We start from the raw sequence: 25,563 nt of genomic DNA, 5'->3' as shown, positions 1-25,563 counted from the left end.
AGACGACCTATATGTGAATATACTATCTGAAAAAAAGTAGATTTTTGCAAGTGCTTGATATTCTCAAACACATGGTTAAACAATGTATATAGATCAGCTTGACAGTTACATTGGTAACTGTGTTTCCTACACATGACTGAAGTTCATTTTTGTTTTCTAGGGTATTACCGAATAATTACCTATAAATATTAGCTACTTGTGCCTTATTTCGCGGTTCATCACAGCAAAAGGTGTGCCAGCAACCGCTCAGAATGGTGTTCTACTTTCCATCTGGCACCACAGTCCCAGAAGAACGCTCATCAATAGCAGCAGCGCACCCAAAAGAAGGTAATGCTTTCTGCCCTTTTCCCGCTCAGGTAGTAGAAACCGTATGGCTCCTCATCACGGCTGTAGGCATTTCGAGTTTGCGAAAGAAACTCAACAATCATACTATAGATATTATACTGTGAAGTACGACCTCGAATCTTAAAGCCTTCAGGACAGTAGAACAGCTCCGGGCAACTACAAACTGAAGGAGTGTATGGCTCACCTTAATTTATAAGTTGGTCGAAGGAATCGCATCTGACTAAATATTTCACTAGACAAGTCTTTGCGCAAAACATTGGTAACTGTGTTTCCTACACAAGACTGAAGTTCATTTTTGTTTTTTAGGGTATTACCGAATAATTACCTATAAATATTAGCTACTTGTGCCTTATTCCGCGGTTCATCACAGCAAAAGGTGTGCTAGCAACCGCTCGGAATGGGGTTCTACCTTCCATCTGACACCACAGTTCCAGATGAACGCTCATCAATAGCAGCAGCGCACCCAAAAGAAGGTAATGCTTTCTGCCCTTTTCGCCCTCAGGTAGAAACCCTACGGCTGCTCATCACGGCTGCAGGCATTTCGAGTTTGCGAGACAAAGTCAACAATCATACTATAGAAATGAACCTATGAAGTATGACCTTGAATCTTAAAGCCTTCGCAATACTAGAACTACCCCGGCCAACTACAAACTGAAGGAGTGTGCGGCTCACCTTAATTAGAAGTTGGTCGAAGGAATCGCATCTGACTAAATATTTCACTAGACAAGTCTTTGCGCAAAACATTGGTAACTGTGTTTGCTACACATGACTGAAGTTCAGTTTTGTTTTCTAGGGTATTACAGAATAATTATCTATAAATATTAGCTACTTCTTCGTTACCTCGCAGTTCTTCACAGCAAAAGGTGTGCCAGCAACCGCTCAGAATGGGGTTCTACCCTCCATCTGACACCATAGTCTCAGAAGAACGCTCATCAATAGCAGAAACGCACCCAAAAGAAGGTAATGCTTTCTGCCCTTTTCGCGCTCAGGTAGAAACCCTACGGCTCCTCATCACGGTTGTAGGAATTTCGAGTTTGCTAAAGAAACTCAACAATCATACTATAGAAATGATCCTATGAAGTATGACCTTTAATCTTAAAGCCTTGAGGATAGTAGAACTACCCCGGCCAACTCATAACTGAAGGAGTGTGTGGCTCACCTTAATTAGAAGTTGGTCGAAGGAATCGCATCTGACTAAATATTTCACTAGACAAGTCTTTGCGCAAAACATTGGTAACTGTGTTTGCTACACATGACTGACTGAAGTTCAGTTTTGTTTTTTAGGGTATTACAGAATAATTATCTAGAAATATTAGCTACTTCTTCGTTACCTCGCGGTTCATCACAGCAAAAGGTGTGCTAGCAACCGCTCGGAACGGGGTTCTACCTTCCATCTGACACCACAGTTCCAGATGAACGCTCATCAATAGCAGCAGCGCACCCAAAACAACGTAATGCTTTCTGCCCTTTTCGCCCTCAGGTAGAAACCCTACGGCTGCTCATCACGGCTGTAGGCATTTCGAGTTTGCGAGACAAAGTCAACAATCATACTATAGAAATGATCCTATGAAGTATGACCTTGAATCTTAAAGCCTTCAGGATAGTAGAACAACTCCCGCCAACTACAAACTGAAGGAGTGAGTGGCTCCCCTTAATTAGACGTTGGTCGAAGGAATCGCATCTGACAAAATATTTCACTAGACAAGTTTTTGCGCAAAACATTGGTAACTGTGTTTCCTACACAGGACTGAAGTTCAATTGTGTTTTCTAGGGTATTACCGGATAATTATCTATAAATATTAGCTACTTGTGCCTTATTCCGCGGTTCATCACAGCAAAAGGTGTGCCAGCAACCGCTCAGAATGGGGTTCTATCTTCCATCTGACACCATAGTCCCAGAAGAACGCTCATCAATAGCAGCAGCGCACCCAAAAGAAGGTAATGCTTTCTGCCCTTGTCGCGCTCAGGTAGAAACCCTACGGCTGCTCATCACGGCTGTAGGCATTTCGAGTTTGCGAGACAAAGTCAACAATCATACTATAGAAATGTAGATGGGTAGAAATCCAGCGAACCGGTAGAGATGTAAAATCCCGACGCGTGCCAAATAAGCTTCATCACAAGATATTCCAACGCACTTCCAAACATCAAAGCCATTCTACAGAAGCACGAGCCCCTCCTCCAAAGCAGTGACCGACTTAACAACACATTCACAAATCCCATACAGGTGACATACCGACGCGCAAGAAACCTGGCAGACTCCTTGGTCAATGCCAAAATCAGCAAAACGAGCGTCCCGTACACGGGAACACGACCCTGCAACCTCCCGCGCTGCAAAACATGCAAGCACGTTCAACACGCTAACTCCATCAAAAGCACTGCGAGCAATTACACCCACCCCGTTAACCACGCATTCACATGCACAAGCTCCAATGTTATATACTGCATTGAATGCGGCGACTGCTCTATGCAATACATTGGTGAAACCGGCCAACAAATGAACAACCGCCTTACCGGACACAGAACCGACACGTCCAACAAACTCCCCAAAGCAGTCGCCGAACACTTTAACGTTCCTGGTCACAATTTTGACAACATTAAGCTATATATTCTAGAAACCGGGTTTAGATCCACACGTGACAGACGTGATAGGGAGTCTTATCTCATATACAAGTTCAACGCTCTTCACCCGTCCGGTATCAACAAATCACAAGGCACCCTAGAAACACTTCACAAATAAAGTATGCTTTTCCCATCTACCTCCATTATCATCTGTTATGTTCTGCATGGCCACTGCTTTCTGCTCTCTTTATTGCATGCCACAACTTTGTATTACAAATATATATTTAAAAAAAAAATTTTTTTTGCTCGTTCTGGAATTTTCCCCACGTAACCACTAACCTCCTTATCTTTCGCTATGCTTGCGAATTCTTGCCTGTTGTCCCGTTTCGTCCACGTGTTCGTGAACCTTCCATTTTTCTGCAACCGGTCTGTAGCCTAGATCACTACGTTCACATAATCCTCTCCACACTCTAACAAAGCAGCCATTCACTCCCGCCGTAAAAACCCGTACGGACCTTTCTTCCCTCCGGGCTGTTGACCCACAATTCGCATGAACCTTTAAACACGTCACACCTAACCCTTTAAATACCATGCCAATGATGAGGACGGTGCCCAGAAGAAGAACAGTCTCTGTTCGAAATATCGGCGGCTTCTGTCCTGAGGCAACTCCCTTCCTATACTATAGAAATGATCCTATGAAGTATGACCTTGAATCTTAAAGCCTTCAGGATAGTAGAACAACTCCCGCCAACTACAAACTGAAGGAGTGAGTGGCTCCCCTTAATTAGACGTTGGTCGAAGGAATCGCATCTGACAAAATATTTCACTAGACAAGTTTTTGCGCAAAACATTGGTAACTGTGTTTCCTACACAGGACTGAAGTTCAATTGTGTTTTCTAGGGTATTACCGGATAATTATCTATAAATATTAGCTACTTGTGCCTTATTCCGCGGTTCATCACAGCAAAAGGTGTGCCAGCAACCGCTCAGAATGGGGTTCTATCTTCCATCTGACACCATAGTCCCAGAAGAACGCTCATCAATAGCAGCAGCGCACCCAAAAGAAGGTAATGCTTTCTGCCCTTGTCGCGCTCAGGTAGAAACCCTACGGCTCCTCATCACGTTTGTAGGCATTTCGAGTTTGCGAAAGAAACTCAACAATCATACTATAGAAATGATCCTATGAAGTATGACCTTGAATCTTAAAGCCTTCGCGATACTAGAACTACCCCGGCCAACTACAAACTGAAGGAGTGTGCGGCTCACCTTAATTAGAAGTTGGTAGAAGGAATCGCATCTGACTAAATATTTCACTAGACAAGTCTTTGCGCAAAACATTGGTAACTGTGTTTGCTACAGATGACTGAAGTTGAGTTTTGTTTTCTAGGGTATTACAGAATAATTATCTATAAATATTAGCTACTTCTTCGTTACCTCGCAGTTCTTCACAGCAAAAGGTGTGCCAGCAACCGCTCAGAATGGGGTTCTGCCTTCCATCTGACACCACAGTCCCAGAAGAACGCTCATCAATAGCAGCAGCGCACCCAAAAGAAGGTAATGCTTTCTGCCCTTTTCGCGCTCAGGTAGAAACCCTACGGCTCCTCATCACCGTTGTAGGCATTTCGAGTTTGCGAAAGAAACTCAACAATGATACTATAGAAATGATCCTATGAAGTATGACCTTGAATCTTAAAGCCTTCAGGACAGTAGAACTACCCCGGCCAACTCCAAACTGAAGGAGTGTGTGGCTCACCTTAATTGGAAGTTGATCGAAGGAATCGCATCTGCCTAAATATTTCACTAGTCAAGTGTTTGCGCAAAACATTGGTAACTATGTTTGCTACACATGATTGAAGTTCAGTTTTGTTTTTCAGGGTATTACAGAATAATTATCTATAAATATTAGCTACTTGTGCCTTATTTCGCGGTTCATCACAGCAATAGGCGTGCCAGCAACCGCTCAGAATGGGGTTCTACCTTCCATCTGACACCACAGTCCCAGAAGAACGCTCATCCATAGCAGCAGCGCACCCAAAAGGAGGTAATGCTTTCTGCCCTTTTCGCGCTCAGGTAGAAACCCTACGGCTCCTCATCACGGTTGTAGGCATTTCGAGTTTGCGAAAGAAACTCAACAATCATACTATAGAAATGATCCTATGAAGTATGACCTTGAATCTTAAAGCCTTCAGGACAGTAGAACTACCCCGGCCAACTCCAAACTGAAGGAGTGTGTGGCTCACCTTAATTGGAAGTTGATCGAAGGAATCGCATCTGCCTAAATATTTCACTAGTCAAGTGTTTGCGCAAAACATTGGTAACTATGTTTCCTACACAAGACAAAAGTTCAGTTTTCTTTTCTAGGGTATTACCGAATAATTATATATAAATATTAGCTACTTGTGCCTTATTTCGCGGTTCATCACAGCAATAGGTGTGCCAGCAACCGCTCAGAATGGGGTTCTACCTTCCATCTGACACCACAGTCCCAGAAGAACGCTCATCAATAGCAGCAGCGCACCCAAAAGGAGGTAATGCTTTCTGCCCTTTTCGCGCTCAGGTAGAAACCCTACGGCTCCTCATCACGGTTGTAGGCATTTCGAGTTTGCGAAAGAAACTCAACAATCATGCTATAGAAATGATCCTATGAAGTATGACCTGGAATCATAAAGCCTTCAGGATAGTAGAACTACCCCGGCCAACTCTAATCTGAGGGAGTGTGTGGCTCACCTTAATTAGAAGTTGGTCGAAGGAATCGCATCTGACTAAATATTTCACTAGACAAGTCCTTGCGCAGATCATTGGTAACTGTGTTTTCTACACAAGACTAAAGTTCAGTTTTCTTTTCTAGGGTATTACCGAATAATTATCTATAAATATTAGCTACTTGTGCCTTATTTCGCGGTTCATCACAGCAATAGGTGTGCCAGCAACCGCTCAGAATGGGGTTCTACCTTCCATCTGACACCACAGTCCCAGAAGAACGCTCATCAATAGCAGCAGCGCACCCAAAAGGAGGTAATGCTTTCTGCCCTTTTCGCGCTCAGGTAGAAACCCTACGGCTCCTCATCACGGTTGTAGGCATTTCGAGTTTGCGAAAGAAACTCAACAATCATACTATAGAAATGATCCTATGAAGTATGACCTTGAATCTTAAAGCATTCAGGATAGTAGAACTACTCCGGCCAACTACAAACTGAAGGAGTGTGTGGCTCACCTTAATTAGAAGTTGATCGAAGGAATCGCATCTGCCTAAATATTTCACTAGTCAAGTGTTTGCGCAAAACATTGGTAACTGTGTTTCCTACACAAGGCTAAAGTTCAGTTTTATTTTCTAGGGTATTACGGAATGATTATCTCTAAATATTAGCTACTTGTGCCTTATTTCGCGGTTCATCACAGCAATAGGTGTGCCAGCAACCGCTCAGAATGGGGTTCTACCTTCCATCTGACACCATAGTCCCAGAAGAACGCTCATCAATAGCAGCAGCGCACCCAAAAGGAGGTAATGCTTTCTGCCCTTTTCGCGCTCAGGTAGAAACCCTACGGCTCCTCATCACGGTTGTAGGCATTTCGAGTTTTCGAAAGAAACTCAACAATCATACTATAGAAATGATCCTATGAAGTATGACCTGGAATCATAAAGCCTTCAGGATAGTAGAACTACCCCGGCCAACTACAAACTGAAGGAGTGTGTGGCTCACCTTAATTAGAAGTTGGTCGAAGGAATCGCATCTGACTAAATATTTCACTAGACAAGTCTTTGCGCAAAACATTGGTAAGTGTGTTTGCTACACAAGACTGAAGTTCAGTTTTGTTTTCTAGGGTATTACAGAATAATTATCTATAAATATTAGCTACTTCTTCGTTACCTCGCAGTTCTTCACGGCAAAAGGTGTGCCAGCAACCGCTCAGAATGGGGTTCTACATTACATCCTACACCACAGTCCCAGAAGAACGTTCATCAATAGCAGCAGCGCACCCAAAAGAAGGTAATGCTTTCTGCCCTTTTCGCGCTCAGGTAGAAACCCTACGGCTCCTCATCACCGTTGTAGCCATTTCGAGTTTGCGAAAGAAACTCAACAATCATACTATAGAAATGATCCTATGAAGTGTGACCTTGAATCTTAAAGCCTTCGCGATACTAAAACTAGCACGGCCAACTACAAACTGAAGGAGTGTGTGGCTCACCTTAATTAGAAGTTGATCGAAGGAATCGCATCTGCCTAAATATTTCATTAGACAAGTCTTTGCGCAGAAATTTGGTAACTGTCTTTCCTACACAAGGCTAAAGTTCAGTTTTGTTTTCTAGGGTATTACCGAATAATAATATATAAATATTAGCTACTTCTGCCTTATTTCGCGGTTCATCACAGCAATAGGTGTGCCAGCAACCGCTCAGAATGAGGTTCTACCCTCCATCTGACACCATCCCAGCAAACCACCAACATGCAAAAGATATCCCAGAAAGGTCGGATATGTCACAGATATCACACCTGTCACATGGACGTCTCATGGACATCCAGAATTTTACGTTCGTGAATGACTTTTTCCTTATGCATCATAGACGTCCCATGGATATCCAGGATGTGACATTTCAGAATGTCGTGTTTTCAATGTCTCATAGACGTAACACGGTGGACGTACTTAAGTGTGTGCAAAATGTGACTAAAAAAGTTGCATTTTCACTTTTTTTTATAATTCCAGCTTAATATATGCCATTCGAGTACTATCAGGGATCCCGAGTGAACAAAAAAACAACAACTAATTTTGGCTGAATTGGAACAGAAGAAAAAACAAAATTGTGTGCTTCTTCCTTTTTTTTTTTTTTCAAGATATGTTTTTGGTTCAAATGAAAACCTGAATAATTTGGCCCTCGAGAGTATGTAACGCAAGACCTCAAGTGCACAATACACGACATCCATCAGTGTTTGGGTAGGAAACTCCAGAAACTTCACATTACAACAATGTGCCAGAGCACTACACGGGTCCCTTGTTTTTGTCTGTAAGTCATATACCTCTCTCTTTACTTCACTGTCTTTTGGAAAGAATAAAGGGAATTATTTTTGTCACAATCAATTCTTTTTACACCAAGTGGAACTGAACTGGTTCGAACTACAGTCACTATATAAGCTATTATATAGTGACTTACAGTAGCTTATATAGCGACTGTAGTTTGAACCAGTTTCAAAACGTTACGTTTTTACTCGGGAGCTAAAGCGTTTTCTTTGAAATGAAATGAGAACCTGAACAAAGAACTGTTGGGTTTGACACCCTGGGTGTTACACAGGAAGCCCGCGACGCAATAATTCGTGAAGTTAAAGCACCGTATGCACAAACACTATAGAAAGTTGCTAGTGACTTTGTGGGAATAATATTTTAGTACATCTAAAAACGACTTTACTATATTGCAGTAGTGTGGTAGCAGCAGCAACTTCATGAAACCAAATCGACATCTTAGGGCACCACTACCACCGTTGAAGCACAGCTTTTATGTCCCTTCTACGCAGCAGCTATTGCGAAGCTGCACAACCCAGTATGCCTTAACATTTCTGCATAAAACCTACTTCTTAAAGACATACACAACTACTTCAAAACATACATGCAACAGCTTCAATATGTTATATAGGATATAATATGGAAATTGTAACTCTATAGCTTTGAAATGATGTACTACTTGCTGAAAAGTGATTGTACTACATTTATTTTTGCTTTGCTGGTGTTGGTGCTGCTGGTATGTAGGGACTTCTTACTAGGGCCCAAGACTTTATGCATATAAATATTCCAAAATATGCAGCAAGAATGCCTGATTATGCACACATTCAAAAATGCAGTGGTGCCCGACCTCGAACACTGCTTCTGAAGCCGTTTTGTTGCTTTGAATATGTGAAATGTGTTTTAAACAATTCACATTAATTTGTAAATCTTCAATATTTCATTCATCGGCATGCTCTGGACTATGTCTTGGGTGCTGTACAGCATGTGCGAACAGCAGCCATTGCGCAGCTCTCAATAGTGGCTGACTTAAGTTTGAAAGGTTAAAATGCACAGTAAGTGTGTCTCAATGTATGTATGCATGCACGCACTAGGGTGTTAGGCTAAGAAACCCGATATGGCATAATTTGCATTGCACCATAGACTACCTTATTACTATGATGAACACAGCAACGAGGTACAACAGACGAAAGAGACAGGTGAACGCCGATATACACTGCCCTGTTTTGCTTCCACTGCACTGAAACATTATGCATGCCTAATCTCGAACCTGACGTACTCCAGCAAGGGTTGCTTAAGCTCATCAAAGCTCATCATCAAGCTAATCATAAACTTAAGGACTCTGAGGCCTTTTTTTTGCAAAATCCTGGGAACAAAAACATTACAGTTAATTTCAAAGAAGCCCATATCTACATGACAGACACCAAAGCAGTGGTGCACGCGTGTCTGACATTGGGACAGTATGCGCTTTCGTAATTCCGCTCTCATTTCAGTTGTACCATAATGCCACCTAACAATACGGTCATACTAGGAAGAAGAGCCACTGCTAAACACCACAGTTTTCACTAGTCATTCAGTGTGGCAGGTAGGCGGTGAACGGGACATGCCAGTCAACACTAAAAAATGAGAGCAACCCATAAGAAGGGTATGTGCTTACAAGTGAGGGTGAGTTTTGTTACTTGTAGCTGTGTACTTGTACAAGAAAGGAGGTATGACACAGAGCAGTAAAACTATGCATGAAAGGTGCAGAGGTATATTATATGCCATTTATAAAAAATATCATGAGAATTCCTAGAAATTCTGAAATATGTAATGTAATGACATTCGTACCATGATAAATTTTGCATTTTTATTTCTGAAGAATGTCAGGCTACCCAAGAAACGTGTAAGATAACATGCACTTGCGTGAAATTTTTGGCCCTACTATTTACATAAAGTAATATTACCAGGAATATTGCTGCAGTATCTTGTTAGTTTATTGCACAGAATACAGTTGTGAATTTCCTGCATTAAGCCATACTACGTAACCTCCTTATAACTATGTAACCTAAAAAAAAGACATTTAATGGCTTTTTAGCACTGGTTCCGCTTTGGACGAGCATGGATGTGTCCACAAAATAATGACGACCATGTACAATGGAGTTCAGGACCTCACCATTCAGTCTCTCTTCTTTTTATGACATTATGATTTTTGTGGAGTACTCAATGCATCATCACACAGGTGTGTTACAACAGAATAATAAACAGTAAGCTCGAAAAATTACTCCAAAGCAACATCAAAGGTAGCAACTCATAATGCATTGAAAATCATCATTATAGCGGGAGAAATGTATCTAAATAAACAAGAAAAATACAATGCAGGACTCTAAAACTGCTAGCGCTTTGAAATTAATGACGCATTCTACGCCACTCGAAGAAGTCAATCATACGGCGTAAACCTGTGTCTTACCCAAAGCATTCCTAACATACTGATAGCAAGGCCCCCACCACGGTTACTTCTGCACTTCTACGCGGCAATTAGCTCGTCACTTCACAGCCGCAATATTGGGGCATCAAGGGAGAAAAATACACACTACGACACGCCAGCGAGGTTGAAAACGTCAATTTATCACACGCAGTGCAGCGCGACACAGATTACAAGATTTCCCCCAGATATTTTTCTCCTTGCCACAGTGTCCACATCAACGCGAAGTCTTCCGAGAGATGCCTTTAAAGCACAGTTGACACTACCACAGTGAGACCACTTTACCACTGTTGAACATTGCTCACATTATAAACTGTAGCGGCGGTGTGAACGTGCCGTGGGTGAGTCGTTGTTTCACGTAGCCGGCTTCTTTGTAGCGAGGATCCAGTACGCAAATGGTATGTGTGGACAGGCTAATAAGGACGAAAACAGAAATAAAAAGAGAGCATATAAGCAATATAAGCTTCTATCGTCGCCTGCCTCGCACTTGCTGATGATAACAATGATGATGATACCGTTGGCTGTACTCTTACCATTAGCCACAGCAAAGTGAAAAATAACGTAAAGGTGTTCGCTTAAAAAACTTTGTGCGCAAAAGAACTACTTGAATCCTTGTTTGATAAGAGCACTTTCTTTCACCGTGTAGTAGTTTCTTTTTACCAACGCCACGGTCACAGTGTTGTAAACTATGCATACTATCCAAGTGCATCCAAGTCAATCCTGCATATTCTGGCGCCAGTTCATGTGGCGTCTTCGGCTGGTAGCTGTTGAAACTGAGTGAAACGACGCCGTTGCACAGAATGGAGACAACAACAAACAATGTAAATATTCTAACGTGCATTGACTAAAAGAATTTTTGGTTTACTGTGCCAAAGGACGAGTTTTATCCCCTTGTACGCGTACGCGTTCGTACCTCAAAGGTAGGCCTAGCTAGTAGGGGGTAGATTGGCCGGAAGGTTTCGAAACGCAGCTATGCCGAAATATAAAGGGTTCTATTTGCGAAGGAAAGCCTTGCGTGAGGCACGTACTACCATGGTAATGCTCGGTGAAGAGGCAGAACGCATGGAACCAACGCCGCCAGCTGCGCATGTTTCGCCAACGGATCAGTTGGAAGTAGCTTCATGTCATGAGCAGCTTTCGAGTAGTTCGTCTGAGGAAGGTATCGACACAGACTTTCAGATTGCAGGAGGCTCAGCAGTTCCAACGGAAGGCCCGGTGACGCAAAGCTTCCGCACAAATGAGCCCGAAACGTCATCCGAAAGTGAACTCAGCACATCGAGTGCAGCGGCTTCAAACACTGCCGACCTACTGGCGCAGTTGCGGTCGTGGGCTGTGCGTGAAAGTATCACGCAAAGTGCACTAACTGGCCTCCTTAAAATACTGCGGCAGCACAAATGTCACGCTGATCTTCCCATGGACGCCCGAACACTCATGCAGACGCCAAGAAGCAGCTCAGAACACACCTTTAGCATGCCCCCGGGCGAGTACTGCCATTTTGGGTTAACTGAAGGTTTGCTGCAAATTCTTGAATCATCAGCCGATGTGCCAGACCGTATCTCGCTGATGTTCAACGTTGATGGCCTCCCCCTTTCAAAAAGTTCAAAAAACGAACTGTGGCCAATTCAGTGCAAAATCAAAGACATGCCAAATGCTGCACCATTTGTCATTGGGGCGTACTGCGGAAGCGCTAAGCCGCTGTGCCCAAATGAGTACCTTCAAAAATTTGTCGATGAGCTGTCGGCTCTCCTTCGTGAAGGTATACAAATAAAGCAGTCAGTAGTGTCTGTAGAATTTTATGCAATGATCTGTGATGCCCCAGCACGGTCGTTCATATATGGCACAAAAGGGCACACTGGGTATTCAGGTTGTCCTAAATGCATAGACGAAGGAGGCTATGACATGAACAGAACGTTTTTCAGCAGCACTGCGGCCTCGTTAAGGACTGATGATTCGTTCCGCACACAAGCAGACCCTGATCACCACCGTACTGTAACTATCATGACAAATTTGCCGATTGATATTATCAAATCTGCCCCATTAGACTATATGCATCTTGTTTGTTTGGGCGTGATGAAAAAAATGATTGTCCTGTGGGTTTCGGGTCCTTTGGTTGTCCGTCTAGGTCCAGCGCAGAGGGCCACCATGAACGAGATGGCTGTTCTCTTGCAGAAAGCCATCCCAAGAGAATTTGCGCGGAAACCACGAGGTGTGGATGAGGTGGACCGGTGGAAAGCCACAGAGTTTAGGCTTTTCCTACTTTACACTGGTCCAGTCATCCTCGAGACAGTGCTGCCAAAACATTTGTACCAAAATTTCTTGACTCTGCACTGTGCCATTTCTATTCTAGCAAGGGATGAGCTGTGCCACACACAAAATGAGTATGCTTCCAGTTTGCTGGCACATTTCGTGAGCACATTTGCCGAGGTAAATGGTTACCATTTAGTTTCATACAATGTACATTGCCTTCTGCATTTGGCAGATGACGTGAAGAGTCTAGGTCCCCTGGATTCCTTCAGTGCCTTTCCCTTCGAGAACAATATGAAAGCTCTGAAACGGCAGCTGAAGAAACCAGGGGCTAGCTTGGTCCAGCTCTATAACCGCTACAGTGAGCAAAGGCTCATCCACAGAGACACTGTTCACCAAAAGCAAGGGCTTGGCCTTGGCAATCTGCACAATCGAGGTCCCCTTACCGAATTGGCAATTCAGCCCCAGTATGACACTATGAGAACACAGCATTTTGTATTGACGACTAAAGGACCTGACAGTTACTGCATCGTAAACGGCGATATGGTTGCCATTAAAAACTTTGCAACATTGCGATCATCTGGTGAACCTTGCGTGATTGGTTGCAAACTGAGCTGTGTTCGTGACTTGTACAGGAAGCCATTTCCGTCGTCCCTAATTGGAACCCACGTAGTTTCTAAGGAGATACAACTGAGCACAGGCCCCTCGTAAACGTTCAAAAAGTTGTCTGCCTCCCATTTGGCCACGATATGGTAGTCATGCCTCTTATACACCTGCAGTAAGCATTTGGTAGTTGCAGCGTTAATTTCCACCGTGTATACCTCTCGACGCAGTATACTTTTATACACAGTGCTTGTGAATGGTTGTGCGTACTGAAAGCAGAGAACCAGAATAAAACCATATCAGATGCTCCCAGTGCAGGTTAGAGAATGGTCTGCATGCTGTATGCAGGGAGCTAATTGTGTCCCCTACAGTTAATTCACTACGCTGATGGTGTTTCAAGCCATGTGGCACACAACTTGATACAACTATTCCTTCAAGGGGTTGAGACAGGTCATCTCACGTTAGACCAGATAAACGTAAAAAACGGTTCTTTCCACAAGTGTGAACATGCGTTGAAAATTTCATGCCGTAAAGAGTAACAGAAGCTGAAAAAATTGGCACCGCGAATACTGAAACTCATGTGGCTGTCACATGCTTATTGCTGCCAATAGGAATGGACACAACTCTGAGCTCTCTGACTTCTGCACTTTGCTCGGCCGTGTGTTCGAGGGCTTGTAGCTGACATGTAGAAGAATAATTCTTTTCCTTTATTCTGGCGTGCATTACAGCGCCTCTGATGTAATGAACCACATCTATGACAGTGTCCCGACCCCTTTAAACCACCATGTGCAAAACAGGTTAAAGTTAAGCAAGTACAAGGTAAACAAGTTACGTTAAACCCAAACTCAAAAAGGTTGAAAATAAAAATTAGGGTAGCTCCGCAACAGACCAGTCCTGCATTGGGTAAGAACAAGCACTGGCTATAAAACTACGTTCTGTGGCTGGACCTTGTGGAACAGATTGCGATGTGCCGTGTCATTAACTACTTGGATCTCGTTACGAAGCAGATCAAGGCATGCTACAAGTATGGCTCATTTCAATACATTTGTGGTCATACACATCACGTATCAGTCCTGCATCTGCAATCGTCTCACTTTGTTTTTGCAAAGTGCTTTTGAGTTTGTCCACTACTTTACTCTTTTGTCCTGTATGCTGGCAATTATGCAGGTGCCTTATGCTATTGTCCACTTTACAATGCGCAACGAAGTTGAAGTTGTGCCTTGCTCATGGTTGTCTGGGAAAAACTGCAAGTGGCCAAACTTGCCGTGCCACAGAGTTGAGAAACTCATAAAAAAAGGGAGTCTTCCTGGCAGCGAGTATGAAGAGATGGAAGTGGTTGTCAAAGGAGTGTTCAGTAAGAGCTATTTGAATTTACAGTTTCATACGAAGAAGTTTTTCAAAGCAAGACGTGGCCTTCACTATTTTGTTCACATTTTTGCAGAGTGCTACAAAGACGCAAGGGAAATGCTGCCATTGTCAGAGTACACATCAGACCTCAACAACACAGCCGAGCTGCCTCCTAAGAGGATAAGGCGTGCCAAAGTTTTTGAGAGTGAGGAGGAGGAGGATGACTTCCCACCGATTCCTCAAAGCTTCGTAAGAAAACGTACGTTGTGATTTTTCAATATCTTTTTTCTTGCTAATTTCCCTCATTTCGCTGTAAAAGTGCTCGGTAGTGGCAGTGTTTATTTTTATGCTTCAGGAAAGGCACCTTCAAAGCATCCCACAGACAAACAAAAACTAGGGCACCAAAAAGTCCAAATTGACAACACTAGTGGTAAGTAGAAAATTAAATGTAAAATTAAACTGGCTTTGCACTAATTGGTAAAGGAGGAGAGTACCCAGCACATGAACTTTCGTCTTAAAACATAGTGAATTCATTTCTTCTTTTCTTTTCTTTTTTTCATATAGGCTCTGCTTCACTGAGGTCTTCACCCGCTTCTGCACTTTCTGATGACATGCCTGCCTTTACAGGTTTATTGCTATGCACTTTTACTGACATTGTGAGGTTAACATTATGAGCAGATCACAGATTTATATGCACTAAATATAGCCAACTCGTGTGTGTAAATATATATAAACCATTAAAAAACGTGAGATATTGAGCTTCAATTTCAAAATATTACTTTGCTTCGACATGCAGATCTTAAAACTAGAAAACACGTAGTGCTCAATATTCTCAGGTATTGACACTGGGGGTGTTTGGCATGCGACACATGAAAGATTTCCTCCTCATCACCCTCGGCATTCTTCACCCTTACACATCGTTGTGGCAGTATGCTTGATAAGGAAGATTCTAATGACACCTGCTAGGACTATTCAGCACTGCTCTGCAGACTCCACTTACAGACCAGGGAGGCAAAGTTTGTTCAGTATAGAGATAACTTGATGCGCTGAGAGAAATAATCGGAACACATGTATGGGATACGTGGGGAGTACTGTGTATAACTCTGTCCAACAGGCACGTTTCGACTACTTATCTTGACACATGAAGTATCTCGACAATCAGCCAATATCGCCTCCCTGAACTGTTGTTTGAAAGCTATCACAGAGACACTTATACAGGGACACCCACTTCGAAATTAAACATGCACTATACCGCAGATTATGCATTTTCATGCATCTTAAAACTTGTACCAATGAGTTTGTAGGAAACTAAACAGTGATTCTAGGAATGCCTGGCATGCCCTGCAAAATGCATGCAAAACTGTGGTCTCATATGCATAACTGACGGAATGCAGGTCCAGCCACTTCGGGAACAAGAAAGGACGGCGTGGCTCTGGACACTCACTTGCGTGGTACGTATACAGAATGTTGTCCCCAACTCATTTGCAAGCCTGACTTTTATTGAGAGCATGCATATTTTTTTATTTTTTTTGCTGCAGGTACAGCAGACCCTGAACCTGGTACAGAGGACACCGCCTCTGAAATAGGTGTTTTTCAAGTTGCTCTAACAAATGTAGTTTCACTGAGATCTTGCATGGAATGCAACTATTGGGGTTATTCACTTTTTAGTTACTTCAAAACAATGTTGCATGTCTTGTATGAGCGACACAGTATCTATCTTTTGTACCACAGACGACACATTCCTGGATGACATGGCCGTGACACTCAGCGCATCACAACACGGAGCTCAAGGTAATGGTGTTGTCATTATCAACATTAAGCTGCGTCTACCCCTAGGTTTTCAGATAATTACATATCACATAACATTGAATTATTCTACATTTGCCAGCTTGACAGTGCAAAAAGATAATGCAAATATTCCCCCACCTGAAGTTCATTGTAAAGTAGCCAGAGAATGCTTTTTCCATAAGGGGTATTTTCTGAAGTTACTTTCATGAGCTTAAACCTGGTTTTTCCTTCACACCCTCTAGTCTGTGTTCTGCACTTGTATGGTGTTGTGTGTCCTGAGGGGCACTATACTGTGTGTCCTGCTGGAGTAGAGTGCTTACCATCTTTTGTGATCCCAATGTCCGATTTCGTACAATATAAGGCTTCTTATTCCATGTGATGATGTGTTGTCATGATAGATTGCTACTGTATGTTATTTGTGTGCTTTTCAAGAGCTTACATGTCTTTTCTGGTATTTACCTTTCTTCGTAATTACCATAGTTAATGATCCGTGCTTCAGCATTTTCTCTCATTAGTTAGTTGTTAGATACTGGGCATGTTTTGCCTTTTGTGTACTGGGCACTTACGTTATGACCCTATGGGCCTTCAAGGTAAGATAAATAAATCTGGTGCCATGGATCCATTGTATCTAGGGGGAAGCTTGCTCTTTGTAACATTGCAGTGCTATTTGCCTCTCCAACTACCTATAGAGGCACTCGTGTTGTCCTCAAGATGGCGGAGAAAGGAATGATTGCTGATGAATAAATCGCCCTGCTTCCTGCCTTCTTCCATGAGACATGCTTCAAAAATTGTACAAATAACATAACTTGTCGTCTGTCTTTGTTGTTTTCGTTCACGACGCTCCTGTGATAGTACCTTTTTCGTCTTCCCCTTCTCAACATTGAATATTCTTCTCCACAGTAGTTTTGCAGTGTGGAATTGAGCAGTGCTGTTGCTGTTTCGGTTCTGTTAACTCCATCACACACGAAAGGAACACGGCTCTTTTGGGTCAATGCGAGATATCCCTGTTGTCTGCTGTTACTATCATTCATTGAGTGCTTCTGCTGAGGTCAGCTAGGTGGCGAGCAGCCAGCTGGAGAGGCAAATAGTACTAAAATGCTTATTATCCAGCCTAGTACACAATAAACCATGTTATGTGCAGGCTGTTCACCAGCGACAAAGACTTCTCCAAGGCGACGTGAAGTAGCAATCCCGCAGCATGGTAAATGTTTATTCCCTGTTATTGTAATTATTTTTACCAAGGTGCACTGAAACTATTTTAGAGTTCCAAAAGCAAGTTCTGAAAAACTTCAGCATAGTGCGCTTAGCGATTCAACAACTGGGAGATGTCGTTTCTGGTATGGTCCCTGCGAGCACCACCCTTCCAGAAACACAACTGGTCCTACTGCAGCCACTTAACACCGTGGAGGAAGTTGAAAGCTTTGAACGTCAATTGACGCCTGAGCGCGAGAAGCAGACTGTGAGTGCGCATGCTCTCTGCTTTGTTGATCACATCCTGCTTTGAACAGTGGGCTAAAAAGGCACTCTACTATTTGCAGGTACTTGAGCTCACATTACTGGGTGGACACTCCACGAAGTCTGCGGTACGAAGGATCCTCTCTCACATTTTCACAGACGAGGTGGCACAACTGTACAGCTGGGAGGGGCGCAAGGGCAAGCTGAAATTCTTTGAGCTGTGCTTCGCGGGCCTGATTTTACGTAAGTGTGACTCGTTAGCTAGCTAATAACTAAGATCTACTTAACTAATACATGGAGCTTATATAGCAGTGTGCTCCGACATTTGTATATACATTTAAACAAAACATAATTCAAAGTGTGTGTAGCCCGCTTAAAAATGCCATATATTTCTGTTCCGTTGTCTGAGAGAACATGTGTATATTTAGGGAGTGGCTTTTTTGCAACTTTTCATACAGTATTTGAGTGTGCCCTATTTTGTTTCTCAATCGCATGTCTGAGGAAAAATTGAGACTGCCTTCGTGCAGTGATGTAACGTCATCATACTATGCATCTCTCGTATCTCTCTAATCATATTGTCTCTTTTGTTTACCTAGTAAAGGTATTTTGCAACAGGATGTATTTTTTCTCCTGTCTCGTCAGATTTTGTGGGGAATGCAGATGGTGATGGTTCAGACACTGTTGATGCGTCACTACGCAAAGATAGCTAGATGCAGTTTTCACATCTGTGTATTTGGGCCAGGAGGACAATTTGTGTGAGGTATTTTGTCAGCTTAATTTGACTAGCTTATTAAAATTAATGACAACCTTAATCATGTAATTTTGAGGAAATCAGAAATAGCAGAATTATAGGCAGTTCTCTTTTATGTCCATTTCTTCAAGATTACTCTGACACCATAGGCGAGCGGATGTGGAAGAGCGCAGGAAGCATGTCGACCTTTTGCGTCATGTGGTCATCACACAGAGGAAAAGTGTCATGTGACTGATACCATCTTAAAGGCGGCAATCAATAAGGCGCTTATTTCTGGCGGGTCATGGCCACGTGACACGAAGGGTGGGCGTGCTTCCTGCATTCTTCCACAGCCACTCAACCACGGTTTCGTTGTCATTTTGAAGAAATTTCAGAGGTGCATATTTTGAAGCACATATCAGTACCAATATTTCTAAAACTTGAAATGGACATAAAAGAGAACTGCCTACAATTCCAGCACTGCAGATTTCCCAAATAGTCCTAATTAAGAAGCATATTGATTATAATCAGTTGTTAAATTAAGGTATTGAAATACCTTGTACATATTGTCAACCAGGCCTGAACAAAAGTTTGCGGAAAACCGTCTCATCCACCTGTGTGTTCGCTCATGCTGACATTTTTGTTTCTTTAGGTGCACTACATGCACAGAAAAAATTTGCCAAAGTAACGAAGTTCGAGGTGGAAGCTGTAATCAAGGAATGGCTGCGGCACGCTCCTGAACGCAACAAGAGAGCCAAGTGCTGAAGAAGCCAGGTAGCACATTTATAGCCACAGTAAACATTATACATTGTCGTCTTATAGACTCGGACAACGGCTTTGGCATTGTGATAGTGGAGCAATTTCATGCCGAGTCAGACAGGGTGGTTGAAATATTTTTGAATAACATGCCCTCAGTGCGTACCCTTTGCAGGTTTATTTTTTCCGCACAAAAAAAAAGAAAGCCTGAGAAATGTAAAGGAGTACCACGTAACTGCCTGAGCTGCCTGTCTTTGAGTCTGGCACACAAGCAGCAATCCTACTATATTATCTCTATGTGAGCAGGTACTGCAGTATTCCAGAACATAGCCGACCCTTGATTTGTGAACCCTTAATTTATGGATTTCCCCATTCTATGAATAGTATGCCGCAGAACGAAACATTTGCCATGCATTTCCCCTCATAATACGAATCTTGCATTTCCGAATCACGAACAAGTTTTGTGGATACAGATTGGAGAACACAAAGCTTTTTACCACAACCTAAGAATAGGTTACGCCCAGTCATAAAAAGATCAGAAAGATGGAATTTGGAAAGATGGAACGTGTCCGCGGTGTCCGAGGTGAGACTTGGCTGTTTTGAAAGTTGATGGAGCGGAGGATGTTGTACGAGAAAACGTGACTCATCCTTGGTGCCACAGATTGGCACGGAGACAGTTGTTTGGTGTTCAGACTTCGAAATGGACATATCTGGAGCAGTGAAGCGCTCAGCCCTTACCATCAGGGTGAAAAAGACGATGATAGCGAGCGAAGAAAATGTAAAAGTGCTACTGTGATTAGTAGTTTTGCTCTGTAGATGCTATAGTGTATTTCGAAGAGGAGAACGACGAATGAAGCAGTTGACATCCCTTCTCAATAAAGCAGACACAAATGAAGGTAATGTGCAAAGCGCTATAACCCAGTATTTCTGGAAATAACCATCTCTGGAAAGTTACACCGTTTATAGCGCTCCTCGGATCTTTTCGTTCCTGCACATCTCAATTTATAAACATTTTCACTGTGAACTGTTGGTGTTCATAAATGAAGGGTTCACTGTACCCTAGCAAGTACATTAGAATGCTCTAGACCCTTAAGACTTTCCAAGAGTACCATGTTACCCTGGTAAGAGTACCCACTTGTGCGCTAGAAGTCCGAACAGGTACTCGGCTTCTTAAATTTCATGTGCTTTCATTTTGGCAGGAAAAATACACCTGCTATGTGCACTGCATTGAGGGCACCTTATTCGAAAATGTCCACTTACTCTACATCTTCTCCATTGGCCCTATATGATATCCTATATCATCTTCGGAGCATATTGGCTGCAAAAACGATTGCCAGCAGTTAATCATTATTTTCACAAGAGGGACAAAGCGGGGTAGTTGGTACAAGTTCATATCGGCTAACTGCAGCAATAGACGCGGACAAGGAGTTAGAACACGGAAGAGACAAACCACCTGCAGACTCTCAACTAAGAGAAGTTTAATGAAAGAGGAAGTATTTGAAGAACAAACATTGTGCGTCATCAAGGGCATATCAGTACAGCACACGTCATCAGGTCACAGGTTTACCACGTGGTAGCCTAGAGGCTTTGCAATCACACTCCTGACCTTGAGGGTTCACCTAGATTCAATAAATTATGTTCCCCGTTAAGATATTCCTTTTCTTGGTAAGTAAGTGATACGGAAGGGGAGCTGACACTTTTTTTTTTTTTTTTTTGCCATCCACATGTTTGGTAAAAAATGTGTCAGCTCCCCTTCCGTATCACTTACTTACCAAGAAAAGGAATATCTTAACGGGGAACATAATTTATTGAATCTAGGTGAACCCTCAAGGTCAGGAGTGTGATTGCAAAAACCTCTAGGCTACCACGTGGTAAACCTATGACCTGATGACGTGTGCTGTACTGATATGCCCTTGATGACGCACAATGTTTGTTCTTCAAATACTTCCTCTTTCATTAAACTTCTCTTAGTTGAGAGTCTGCAGGTGGTTTGTCTCTTCCGTGTTCTAACTCCTTGTCCGCGTCTATTGCTGCAGTTAGCCGATATGAAATCATTATTTTGAAATAATTTGTGTATCAACAAAGATTTCGAAGATAGTGATTTGTACTAATTGCCTCTGACCAATTTCCTTTCAGCCTTTTGAGGTTTTAAACTTTGCCTCGCAAGCCTAGCTACAACAGTTCGGCGCGTTTTCGCTTCTCGCTGACCGTCTACCATTCAACTTAACCTAATGTGATTGACGTTGTTGTGTTCCTCTCAATATGCGATTTCTGCTTACACCAAGCGGTGTTGAACATTGTAGAGAACATTTGGATTATAAATTTGTTGTGTGGAGCAGTGCAGACACACATTCTTTCATTCCTGTATCTCAGTATTCTGGCAAATGATTGCATATTCACTCTTTTTTTTTCTTTAGAAACTACATTGCAAGTGCGATGAACACATTATTGCACAGTCAGATGTCATGTTTTATGAACAGAGAGGAGTCAGACTGGAACACACGAAGCGTTTTGTCAATTATTGTTACATCTGCTCAGTGTTTGTTGTCCATACTGTATCTTCTTTCAACGCCCGCTGGCAGTCAAATCCTGTCCGATGCGTACCTTGCACATGTCATGGGAAGTAGCATTACTTCATCATCCAAGGTGTTGCATGGAACTCTAGTTCATGATTAAGAAGGAAGCTGTTCCTAATCATGTGATAGCAATTACCGATAAAGGGAAACCTTTGCTACGGTCAGGGAATTTACTTTGTTAAGTCACAGCATATATAGGAAAGTTGGGGAATTTGAAAGGTGTTATGTGGTAGGCACCCTGATACAAAACCACCTCATCTTAATTTCAGTGATCGCAATGAGGAGACATACACACACAAAATTTTTATGTGTGTTGCTAGCTCTGATTTTAGCTGATTTTTTTCCCTAGCGCTCTGGAAGGAAAGGAACTGCCTGCTCTCCACATGGTGCTTGCCGTCCACGTGCCAAGAAGCCACTTGCCACTCAACTACCTGTAGTCTGCTACCTCACGTAATTTATGCTGCTTTGGTCCACTTTTTACAGCTTTTATGTAACTGTTGTGGTATGTGGAAAGGACTTTTACCTTTTTATTTGATAATCCCTGTGTACTAGGCTCTAGGGCTTTTACTGTTACAATCCTTTTATCAGAACTGTGCTTTATAGATCTTGCAATAATGCACAGATTATTTTTTAGCTGCACTGAACATGTAAGGAAAACAGTTCCATTTCGCCATGATGTTACGCAAGATGGCACCTGTTAGAAAGGAAGATTTTTCCATCATTGGACGATTAACATATGAACCTGAATTCATTTTAGAGGGTATATTTTCATTTACAAAATGGATGCTGTTTGGTCTAGCTGCACCCTAAAATGAACACGACAGTCATCACTCTTTGCAGTACGGGCATTAAAGTGCCTTCAGAGGCTGTTTCAAAGTTGCAGCTAATCTGAGAAAGACAAACAGCACTTTTTGTATTTTTGCCACTGCTAGACGTACTGCAGTGACTTCCTCGCTGTTGTAGGATATCTGATGCCATTATTAGCATAATCCTTTTATGTTCATCATTCCTTTTTGCTTCTTTTTCGTATTTTATTTCTTATTTTTGTTTCTCCCACCAGATAAGCAAAGAAACATAATGATTGATACTGTGCAAAGCCCTTGGTCATCATTTCATTTCCCATGCGAGAGACATCATTAATGTCTGCCAAGAAAGACTGAGTGAGGAATGCCCAACCAGTTGTCGCATTTGAGGTCAGCGTATACCTCGTGAAGTGGGCCACGGTTAACATTTCATACAGCCTTATCTTTCCTAATGTGCCACAACTCGAGGAATCTGCGGGTACCCCACTTTGTTCGAGACCCAGACTAAGTGCATTCATGTAGCTGAAGCACACTGTGTCTAGTTGTCCAACAATAATCGGGCAATTTTTTCTTTGACCTTGTTGCAGTTGTGGCACGTGATTTAGAGAGAACCACAAACTCGACAAGGTCAGAGACAAAATTTTTTTTATCATTGTTGGACAACCGGTAACAGCTTCAACTACATGAATGAACTTAGTTTGTGTCAGTGTTTGTGAACAAAGGTGCGGTCCCCGAACATTCAGAAAGATTAGACCCTATGCAATGTTAACCGTAGCCCACTTCCCGAGGTATACACTGACCTTAACTGAGGCAACTGGGCATTGCTTACTCTGTCTTTCTTGGTGGACACTGATGATGTCCCCCCAGAAATTACATGTTTGAGTAAATTACTTTATGTTGTTCAGTTAAGTCGGTGTGTAAACCTTTTTTTATAATAGTCATTTACTGTGATGTGACGCAAGCACACACATTTGGAGGTTCCTATTGTCTCTCTTGGTCTTCCTGGTCTTGATTTTGGAATAGGTTGTAGAAGCAAATAAGGCCTCTGGCAAGGACAAGAACGGCAATTGCTTATCACAGCCTGTGAATAAAGCATATGGATGCCGTGCTTCAGTTTAATAAATTTAGTAAATAGGAAGGAGCACGTTCCTAATGGTCGTCATGTGTGGCAATCTCATGGACAGATAGAATTTGTTGTAGTGCTTGCTTTTACTTAAACTGTATTGTGTTAAGAACTTCGTTTTACCGTACCATGATATACTTTTCTACGCTGTACTGTGTACATTTTGCAATGCCGCAAAGTAGTGCATTTTGATACTGAGAAGTTTTGACATGCTCTTGTTCAGTAAAGTGTTACATTGCACTGTGATAAACATTACACTGCCATAAATTTAGTCAAGTGAAACTGTGATAAAAACACTTGTGTAGTGTGTTGTGATATCTTTTTCTATGCTGCACGTGGTAAAATTTGTAATGCCACAATCTGCAATAGATTTGGCGATAAATTGTATACTAGTCGTAAATAAACACGATTATATACCTTACTAGAACACTTGAGATGTCGCTGGTTAGTATAGTCCATTGCCTCTGCAGAAGCTGCTATCATGGTGATGAAAACAAGTACAACATTAACACAATGCAGGGATTTAAACAACATCCTGGGAACATCCTGCGGTGACATCTGTGCAACATTTCTGCAATGTGGAAAAATGTGGACAAATCAAGTCTCCTGGATGTACATGTGACATCTACAAGCTCTCTGAAATAATCCCTGGGATATCCAAATATCTTGTGGTGACATCTGTGGGACGTTCCTCAAATGTGGAAAACCGTGGAACAAATTAAGTCTCCTGGATGTACATGTGACGTCTACAGGCTCTCTGCGAAAATCCCTGGGATATCCAAACATCCAGGTTGGGATATTACCCGGACGTCACTTGTACATCTATGGTTTACTGGGATAGTCCCAGAAGAACGGTCCATCAATAGCAGAAGCGCACCCAAAAGAAGGTAATGCTTTTTGCCTTTTCGCGCTCAGGTAGAAACCCTACGGCTCCTCATCAGGGTTGAAGGAACTTCAGTCTTGTGTAGGAAACACAGTTACCAATGTTTTGCGCAAAGGCTTGACTAGTGAAATATTTACTCAGATGAGATTCCTTCGACCAACTTCTAATTAAGGTGAGCCACACACTCCTTCAGTTAGTAGTTGGCCGAGGTGGTTCTACTATCCTGAAGGCTTTAAGATTCAAGGTCATACTTCATGGGATCATTTCTATAGTATGATTCTTCAGTTTCTTTCGCACATCTTCTGGATTACCGGTCCAGTGCTCTACCAATTGAGCTAAGCTAACACGTCTCCCTGGTGACTTCCAAGGGTGCGTCATCTGAAAGGGACAAACGAGCCATACTCTCTCATTCATCCTCCTTTCACTCTTACATTTTTGTTCACTCATGCACACATTCAAACAACGGGATCGACGGAAGCGGAAAGTGTTAAACATGAGAGAACTGATGTTCTGAGGCTGGAACAACATAGAAGGGACAAATACATACAAAGCCTCAATTTGCCTAAGAATTTAACGATGAAAGATGAAAGCCACTGAAAATGTTAGCCAGCTGTAGGACTCGAACCCACATCTTCTGAATTACCGGTCCAGTGCTCTACCAATTGAGCTAAGCTAACATTTTTCCCCCACCTTTTATTAACAAAACACACAAGTACAGGTACGTCACACGGTTGCAACGCTAAGGGCCATTACAAAACGTACAAAGAGAAAACTGAATACTTTTTGAATTTGTACATAATTTTACAAGTACGTAAGGGCACCAGACAATGTTTCCAACCAATCTGGCGGCTCTAAACATCGCATAAGTCATAGCTTAAGTTGATATATTTCTATC

The 25,563-nt window shown here is 42.4% G+C and overlaps 1 long non-coding RNA gene, 11 other non-coding genes and 2 pseudogenes across 12 annotated transcripts; 2 read left to right on the top strand and 12 right to left on the bottom strand.

Annotated features, from left to right (window-relative positions):
• Positions 1 to 241: 241 nt before the first annotated feature.
• Positions 242 to 460, bottom strand: LOC135379427 (small nucleolar RNA U3). The gene has a single exon (XR_010418922.1). It is a non-coding gene; the product is annotated as a small nucleolar RNA U3 (small nucleolar RNA).
• Positions 461 to 732: 272 nt separating this feature from the next.
• Positions 733 to 948, bottom strand: LOC135379416 (small nucleolar RNA U3). Its single transcript, XR_010418911.1, has one exon. It is a non-coding gene; the product is annotated as a small nucleolar RNA U3 (small nucleolar RNA).
• Positions 949 to 1,219: 271 nt separating this feature from the next.
• LOC135379241 (small nucleolar RNA U3) lies at positions 1,220 to 1,435 on the bottom strand. The gene has a single exon (XR_010418744.1). It is a non-coding gene; the product is annotated as a small nucleolar RNA U3 (small nucleolar RNA).
• A 275-nt stretch (positions 1,436 to 1,710) lies between these two features.
• LOC135379404 (small nucleolar RNA U3) lies at positions 1,711 to 1,926 on the bottom strand. Its single transcript, XR_010418900.1, has one exon. It is a non-coding gene; the product is annotated as a small nucleolar RNA U3 (small nucleolar RNA).
• Positions 1,927 to 2,197: 271 nt separating this feature from the next.
• LOC135379451 (small nucleolar RNA U3) lies at positions 2,198 to 2,400 on the bottom strand (annotated as a pseudogene).
• A 1,485-nt stretch (positions 2,401 to 3,885) lies between these two features.
• Positions 3,886 to 4,101, bottom strand: LOC135379345 (small nucleolar RNA U3). Its single transcript, XR_010418844.1, has one exon. It is a non-coding gene; the product is annotated as a small nucleolar RNA U3 (small nucleolar RNA).
• A 271-nt stretch (positions 4,102 to 4,372) lies between these two features.
• Positions 4,373 to 4,588, bottom strand: LOC135379356 (small nucleolar RNA U3). The gene has a single exon (XR_010418855.1). It is a non-coding gene; the product is annotated as a small nucleolar RNA U3 (small nucleolar RNA).
• Positions 4,589 to 4,859: 271 nt separating this feature from the next.
• LOC135379276 (small nucleolar RNA U3) lies at positions 4,860 to 5,075 on the bottom strand. The gene has a single exon (XR_010418778.1). It is a non-coding gene; the product is annotated as a small nucleolar RNA U3 (small nucleolar RNA).
• Positions 5,076 to 5,346: 271 nt separating this feature from the next.
• LOC135379334 (small nucleolar RNA U3) lies at positions 5,347 to 5,562 on the bottom strand. The gene has a single exon (XR_010418833.1). It is a non-coding gene; the product is annotated as a small nucleolar RNA U3 (small nucleolar RNA).
• A 271-nt stretch (positions 5,563 to 5,833) lies between these two features.
• On the bottom strand, positions 5,834 to 6,049 carry LOC135379252 (small nucleolar RNA U3). The gene has a single exon (XR_010418755.1). It is a non-coding gene; the product is annotated as a small nucleolar RNA U3 (small nucleolar RNA).
• A 271-nt stretch (positions 6,050 to 6,320) lies between these two features.
• Positions 6,321 to 6,536, bottom strand: LOC135379264 (small nucleolar RNA U3). Its single transcript, XR_010418766.1, has one exon. It is a non-coding gene; the product is annotated as a small nucleolar RNA U3 (small nucleolar RNA).
• A 271-nt stretch (positions 6,537 to 6,807) lies between these two features.
• LOC135379392 (small nucleolar RNA U3) lies at positions 6,808 to 7,023 on the bottom strand. The gene has a single exon (XR_010418889.1). It is a non-coding gene; the product is annotated as a small nucleolar RNA U3 (small nucleolar RNA).
• A 10,840-nt stretch (positions 7,024 to 17,863) lies between these two features.
• On the top strand, positions 17,864 to 22,630 carry LOC135370990 (uncharacterized). Its single transcript, XR_010415484.1, has 3 exons — positions 17,864 to 18,040; positions 19,180 to 19,301; positions 22,209 to 22,630. It is a non-coding gene; the product is annotated as an uncharacterized LOC135370990 (long non-coding RNA).
• Positions 22,631 to 24,909: 2,279 nt separating this feature from the next.
• Positions 24,910 to 25,055, top strand: LOC135379474 (small nucleolar RNA U3; annotated as a pseudogene).
• The last annotated feature ends 508 nt before the right edge of the window (positions 25,056 to 25,563 follow it).

The sequence above is a fragment of the Ornithodoros turicata genome, chromosome 1 (assembly GCF_037126465.1).
Source record: "Ornithodoros turicata isolate Travis chromosome 1, ASM3712646v1, whole genome shotgun sequence".
Taxonomy (NCBI): Eukaryota; Metazoa; Arthropoda; class Arachnida; order Ixodida; family Argasidae; genus Ornithodoros; species Ornithodoros turicata.
Note: the sequence above shows the minus strand (reverse complement) of the source record. Positions and strands in the feature narration are given on the sequence as shown.